At 34.2% G+C, this 7,358-nt stretch overlaps 1 pseudogene; it reads left to right on the top strand.

The window, feature by feature from the left end:
* The first annotated feature begins 1,580 nt into the window (after positions 1–1,580).
* Positions 1,581–2,402, top strand: LOC105179795 (dirigent protein 4 pseudogene; annotated as a pseudogene).
* The last annotated feature ends 4,956 nt before the right edge of the window (positions 2,403–7,358 follow it).

Here is a 7,358-nt window from a genome sequence, read left to right on the forward strand (position 1 = left end):
CATCCACTTAATCCATAAAACAATTTTTTTTAAAAAAAAATAAATAAAATTACAATTCTTAATCCATATGGACGTTTTGGTTGGTTCACTATAAAAATAGACATATTTAATGAATTGGACTAATTGTTAGACGCTTCTTAAATTATGGGCTCTTTATATTTTTTGAAATAATGAGAACATATTCATACTTATGTCAAACTTTAAAAGATTGTTGTAACTTACTCTTAATATTGTATCAAATAGTAATTTTTTTCCTTAGTAACAAAACAGGGAAGAATCATTATCATTAATTTGACCAAAAATCTCCTATGTTTTTTCTAAAATGAATTTTTGTAGATTTCGGCTGTCCGAATAATGATTCGTCAAAATCTAGTTAAGAAATGGAAATCAAAATGAATCATTATCCTTTTGGAACATTACACACATTCTGGCTTGGCATTTTTGTACAGCTTTATTTGCAGGTACTGTGCGATCCACGACGTGGTGGGATAATAAAAATCCTTTTTGACTCGCCATAATTTTTTTTCGACACCTGTTCGGGTATTTTGTTGTAATAGAGTAGTACTCCATGTTTATTGTTGCTCTATTTGTAAGGGAGTAGTACTCCTTGTTTTTGGCTTTACTAGAAATTCTAGGGAGGTAGCTCTCCCCGCTGTAATTATTTTGTGAATTTTAATATAGAAGGACTGGGGACTCCGAAAAGCTCCCCCACCTCTAGGTAGTTTTTGTTAAAAAAAAAAAAATGGAAATCAAAAGAGTACAATCTCCTAATTTTTTTAATTTATTTGAATATTTGTTTAATTTACTTTAATGTTTGTTGTTATTTTTGTTGATAAATGTGTTAAATTTTACAAAAAAATTTAAAAAAATTACATTTCATTACATTTAAAAAAGTTTATGTAAATTTATTAAATTTCAGAAATTTTGGAAGGTTTTCTGAAATTTTTTCCGAATTTCTGAAAATTTAAATAATTTTTTCCAAGTTTTTAAAATAACTAAAATTATTTTTAAATTCTATAAAATAAGATTTTTTTTAAATTTCTGAAAAGTTTTTAAATTTCTGCAATTTTTAAAAATTTTGGAAATGTTTTAAAATTACTGAAATTTTTTAAATTCTATAATTTAAAAATAAAATCCAGATTTTTTAAAATTTCTGAAATATTTTTGAATTTCTATAATTTTATTAAAATTTCAGAAATCTTTGAAGCTTTTCTAAAATTTTTCTGAATTTCTGAAAATTTAAATAACTTTTTCCAATTTTTTAAAATAACTGAATTTTTTTTAAATTCTATAATTTTATAAAAAAAAGAAATGTTTTTATATTTTAGAATCTTTTTTGAATTTCTGAAATTTTTTAAAATTACTGAATTTTTTTTAAATGTGTAATTTTAAAAGAAATCCAATTTTTTTAAGATTTCAGAAATATTTTTGAATTTTTGGAATTTTAAAAATATATATGGAATTTTTTAAAATTACAGAATTTCTTTTTAAAATTTGTAATTTTAAAAAGATTGTATATATGTTCTATGTATTAAATTGATTGTATATATGTTGTATGTTTTATGAATAAATTGGTTATAAGACAATTTTAATTATAGGAAAAAATAACCTTAAAAAAAAACTTAAAAGAAACTGCTTGATAAAAGCAGAGAAATGGAGAAGGTTGTACTCGTGGCATGGATATTAGTACTTAGCGTATGGACTACACCGGTTCTCTCCAAATACTACTCCGAAAGCCGGCCGTATGAGTCAGTTCAGGAAAAGAGAACTCATCTTCGCTTCTACGTTCATGACATTCTAAGTGGAAACAAACCAAGTGCAGTGCAGATAGCTGGTCCGAACACCACTAAAAAAGAGGACGGGCCGACACCTTTTGGCTCCACATTCGCCATTAATGATCTACTCACGGAAGGGCCTGAGATAACCTCAAAAGTCATTGGCAATGCACGAGGAATATACGTCTCATCGAGCCAGGACAAGGACTTGACTTTGGTCTTGTATATTGATCTTGGTTTTACAAGTGGGATGTTTAAAGGGAGTTCACTCAGTGTGTTTTCCAGGAATCCGATAACGGAGAATCATCGGGAACTGGCTGTGGTTGGAGGGAGAGGGCGGTTCAGGCTGGCCAGGGGGTTTGTTTTGGTCAAGACATATTCCTTGAACACCACTAATGGTGATGCTGTTCTTGAGTACACTGTGGAGGTTGTTCATCCTTGAGGGATTAGGTTTTATTGTATAATGCTAGAAGTTCATGGAAACATTTGTCTTCTTTTCTAACTAATCATGAATCAGGTTTTAAAAAAAAAGAAATTGATTGACCGGTTTGTATATGTGCACAATGGGAACTATATATTTTTAAATAATGACAGCCTTCACAACAATAATAAACTTTTTTACCATAATTTTATGCAATTCACAAAATATAGCTTAATGTAATTTTAGGACAAATTTGGACATTAATGCAAATTTTATGACTTTTACGAAATAACATCATTTTATCAATAATCAAATACAATTATGTGCTTTGAATGTTAATATTTTTTAAAATTGTAGATAATGACTATCAGTGCACGGTCTGGAATTGTGTTTTGACCATAGTGAGCAAGTTTGCTAAGGTTTGATGAACATGGGATTTGTATTTAAGAAGAAAAGTTCGTGTAGCTTGACTGAAGTCGTCTACAACAGTAAGAAAGTAACTACATCTAGTTAGAGTGGGTAAGTGATAAGATCCCCGTAGATCAATGTGTATAAGGTCTAGGATATGCTCAGAATGAATGTTGTTGGTGAAGGGGAGTCTGTGTTGCTTGGCCATAGGACAGGCACTGCAATATGTTTGAAAAATTTTTGGTTTCAAACAATCGAAACGATGTTTTGAAATATTACAATCAAATTTAGAAATTAAAAGCAATTAAAGCCACGTTGGAACAAATACATAAAGCAATTACAAATGCTATTTATGACAAGAAATTTAAATCGAAAACTTACAATGAGAATTGTATCGTAAAAATTCTCAGTCAAATTGAAGTCGTTAATTTAACCGAATCGCAAAATTACTGCTTGCCTTGAAGAAAATATACGCCCCGTATCAGAAGTGCAACGGGTTAAACGCAAGTTCTCCCAGGATAAGACGGTTACAGTTCTTTCGATTTTAGCACTATACCGAAGAACACCTCGATCAAACACTCAGAAGCTCGTAATCAAAACTTTATAGCTCAAATCTTTAACAAAATATAGAACCCGAAAGAGAGAGAGGGAGAGAAAACTCAAAGTGTGAGTTTGTTGTTTGTGGTGTGGTTGAAGAGACAAGCCTTTATATAGGCTTAAAATATTCAGTAATTAAAAACAAGAATGAAGACAAAATTAATAGCCATGAATCCTCATCCAGAACCGAAAGCTGATTTTGAACAAAAATTGTTGTTTCATCTCATCCAATTGCAATTTGAGGCTGATTTTGAAAAACTGTTTCATTACATTCAATATTGAATTGAATGCTTTTCAAGGCAAATGAAAATGGATGTTGGCAACAGAAATGTATCTTCAATTCTATGGGTTTCCACAAAAACAAAAAAAATCCCAACAATCCCCCACAAACTCATAGATTTGAACTCAAGTTTCCATTACTTGTTTTCAACAATGGTACCTTTCGATTTGAACCACTGTCTAAGTTATCTGACGCTAGTTATCACCAGGTCAAATGGAACTAAGCCTTGAATTTAAGCCTGTTAGTGTGATAACGTCTGTCAGTAACAACAAGCCACCAGCTTTGTATTGATCTTTAGGGTTGACACTTAGGCATGTGTCCTGATCCTGTTCATGAATGCTTTCAGGAATAACCCAATTCCTTAGTTGCGGCCAAACAACGACATTCACTTAGTTGGGTGTCTCCAGGGATGCACTGCTAGCATCTCGTCTTATAAAACTTGACCCCATTCAGAGATAAACTCTTACTATACTTGCAGTAGCAGCACCTTCCAAAATTTCAGGGGACGGACTCCAGATACAAAGTATCAATCTGTTTGGTGCTCTGACATACCCTTACGACTTGTTGATACCACATGGAACCTTCTTTGTGGGATCTCCACTCAAAAGGTTGGGTTTCCGTCGTAGATACATCACTCATGGGTTTTTAGTCCCATCCCCAATCTGGACTTATAAACATGTGACAGATTCAATCCTTTCGTCAAAGGATCGGCCAAATTGTCCTTTGTTCCCACAAAGTCAATGCCAATTACTCTGTCTGACACTATGCCCTTATAGACTTCAGTCTAACTTGGATGTGTCGTTTGGTCTTTTGATTGTATTTATGACTCCTCACATTGATATTGTGGTTTGGTTATCACAATGTACAGCAATCGGTGGAAGAGGCTGACTTGCAATGGAAAGTTGTGATAACAACCCAAATAGCCATTCTACCTCGGTACCAGTCGTATCTAACGCACATAACTCGGTTTCAAACGTAGACCGGGTTACCAAAGTCTATTTTGCAGACTTTCAGGAGACTGCGCCCCCACCTAAGGTAAACACATATCCTGAACACCCATTACTCCCAAAGTTTTTAGCTATCCAGCTAGCATCATTATATCCCTCAAGAACAGCAGGGAATTTTTCATAATGTATAGCCAATGACACGGTGCCCTTTAGGTACCGTAGTACTCTATCCAAAGCACTCCAATGGGTTTTGTCAAGACAACTAGTGTATCTAGCCAGCTTAGAGATAGAAAAAGATATACCCGGTCTCGTGCCATTTGCCAGATACTGTAAGCTCCCAATAATTTGGGAATACGTTAGCTGTGCAACTGAAACACCACTTTCATTTTTTAATAAAGCTACAGAAGGATCATATGGTGTTTTAGCAATTCTACTGTTTTGATAACCAAATTTCTCAATTATCTTCTCAACATAATGAGATTGAGAAATGGCTATTCCATCAGTTGAACGAGTCAACTTGATGCTAAGAATCACATTAGCCTCACCCATATCCTTCATTTCAAACTTATTTTTCAAAAATAACTTGGTTTCGGTAATAATATTTAGACATGATCCTATTAACAGAATATCATCTACATACAGGTATAGAATTATCATTTTATCTCCTTTAACCATGCAGTATATACATTTATCATTCTCATTTACAGTGAAGCCAAACACAAGAATAATTTTATCAAACTTTTCATGCCACTGTTTAGGTGCTTGTTTAAATCCATATAGAGACTTAACAAGTTTACAAACTTTATGCTCGTTACCATGAGCTACAAAACCCTCAGGCTGATCCATGTAAATTTGTTTCTCAAGTTCACCATATAAGAAGGTTGTTTTCACATCCATCTGATGAATCGGGAGATTATACACCGAAGCAAGTGCTATAAACACCTGGATTTGTAGTCAATCGAGCTACCGGAGAATAGGTATCGAAATAGTTTATTCCCTCCTTTTTTTTAAACCCTTTAGCCACCAATCTAACTTTAAACTTATCTATGGTCCCATCAGGCTTCAGTTTCCTTTTAAAGATCCACTTACCCAATAGTAGTACACCTCGGAGGGAGATCGACTAGCACCCACGTTCCATTGGAAACAATGGAGTCCATCTCACTTTTGGCAGCTTCTTTCCACTGCTTGGCTTCTTCAGAAGCCATAGCATCTTTGAAAGTGATCGGATCATCCTCGATGTCGTAAGTGACAAAGTCACTTTCAAAATTCTTGACAATCCTAGCTCTCTTACTCCGTCTAGGTTCATCTGACTTCTCATGAGTCTGATTAGAACTACTAGGGCTAACCCCTACATTTGACATCTTTTCCACATGTTCAGGAATAGATGTGGAGGCAAGTGAATCATCAGGCGAAATTTGAAGTTACTGCATCACGAAGTTCAACTATTGTGTTGACCTCAATGCTTGGAATTTCTGATTTAATAACCAGAAATATTAGGGTATAACTTGTCTCCACATAGCCCAAGAACACAGCATCAACCATCTTAGGACCCAATTTCTTTCGTTTGTGTTATGGGACTAGCACTTTTTCTAGGCATCCCCACACTCGAAAGTATTTGAGGCTTGTTTCCTACCTTTCCACAATTCGAAAGGAGTACTTGTATTGTGTTTCAGAGGGACTCTATTCAGAATATGGCAAGCCATATTCAAAGCCTCTCCCCACAAATACTTTGGTAACCTAGAGGTTAGTAGGAGACTGTTAATCATGTCTTTTATGTTCTATTCTTTCGTTCAGCTATTCCATTAGACGAAGGGGAATATAGAGGAGTCTCTTCATAAACAATGCCAAAAGTTTGACAATATTCGTTGACCTTACTCGACTCATACTCTCCTCCTCTATCGGACCTTAGTCTTTTAAGTTTCTTACCAGTTTGGGTTTCTGCTTCATTTTTAAATAAAATAAATTTATCTAAGACTTCATCCTTATTTTTTATGAGAAACACATTATAGTATATACTGCAATCATCTATAAAGGTGATAAAATATCATTTGTGGTCCCTAGTCAAAAGTCCATTGAACTCACAAATATCAGTATGAACTAAATCAAGTATTTTTGAATTCCTTTCAATTGACTGATAGGGTTTCCTAACTTATTTAGCTTCTACACAAACTTGGCATTTATTGTTTCGTTCAATATTTTGACTAGGAATTAAATTCAAATTCATCATTCGTTTGATCGAATTTAGATTTAAATGACCTAACCTACTATGCCACAGAGTAGAAGATTCCACATTCAATATAATAGAATCAGAAATATCAATTTTATTATTATCAACTCGAACTTTGAACAAGCCATCGTCTAAATAGCCTTTACCGACAAAAATACCAAATTGCTGAATTACAACTTTATTAAATTTAAAAACCAATTCATATCTCTCCCTAACTATTACAGAACTACTAATGATATTTCTTCTGACAGTGGTACATGATGAACTCTTTTTAGCCGATAGAATGCGCCCTGAAGGAACTTTCAAGTCCACGCTTCCCATCCAAAATACTTCAGATGTACTGGAGTTCCCCATGCTTACCGTCCTTCCACTGATGGCCTGATAAGACACAAAGAGAGATTTATCAGCACAAACGTGCACATTCGCTCCAGTGTCAATCAACCAATCATATGGTTGTAAATAGTCAGGAGTTCGGGTTGTACAGATACATACCAGCGAGTTGCTCTTGAGGTGTTAGCACTGCTAGAACCTCCCACAATCATATTAACAGCTGTCTGCCCAGTTTTGGCTTTTTTATTAGGACAAAGCTTGGCCCAGTGTCCAACCACAGGTTCCAGCATGGTTTGTTTGCTTTTGGTTTCTTATTTATGGAGGCCTTGCTTTTATTGATGGCTTTTGAGTTCGTGTTAATCTTATTCACTTT

The sequence above is a fragment of the Sesamum indicum genome, linkage group LG4 (assembly GCF_026168435.1).
Source record: "Sesamum indicum cultivar Baizhima isolate 11 linkage group LG4, ASM2616843v1, whole genome shotgun sequence".
Lineage (NCBI taxonomy): Eukaryota > Viridiplantae > Streptophyta > Magnoliopsida > Lamiales > Pedaliaceae > Sesamum > Sesamum indicum.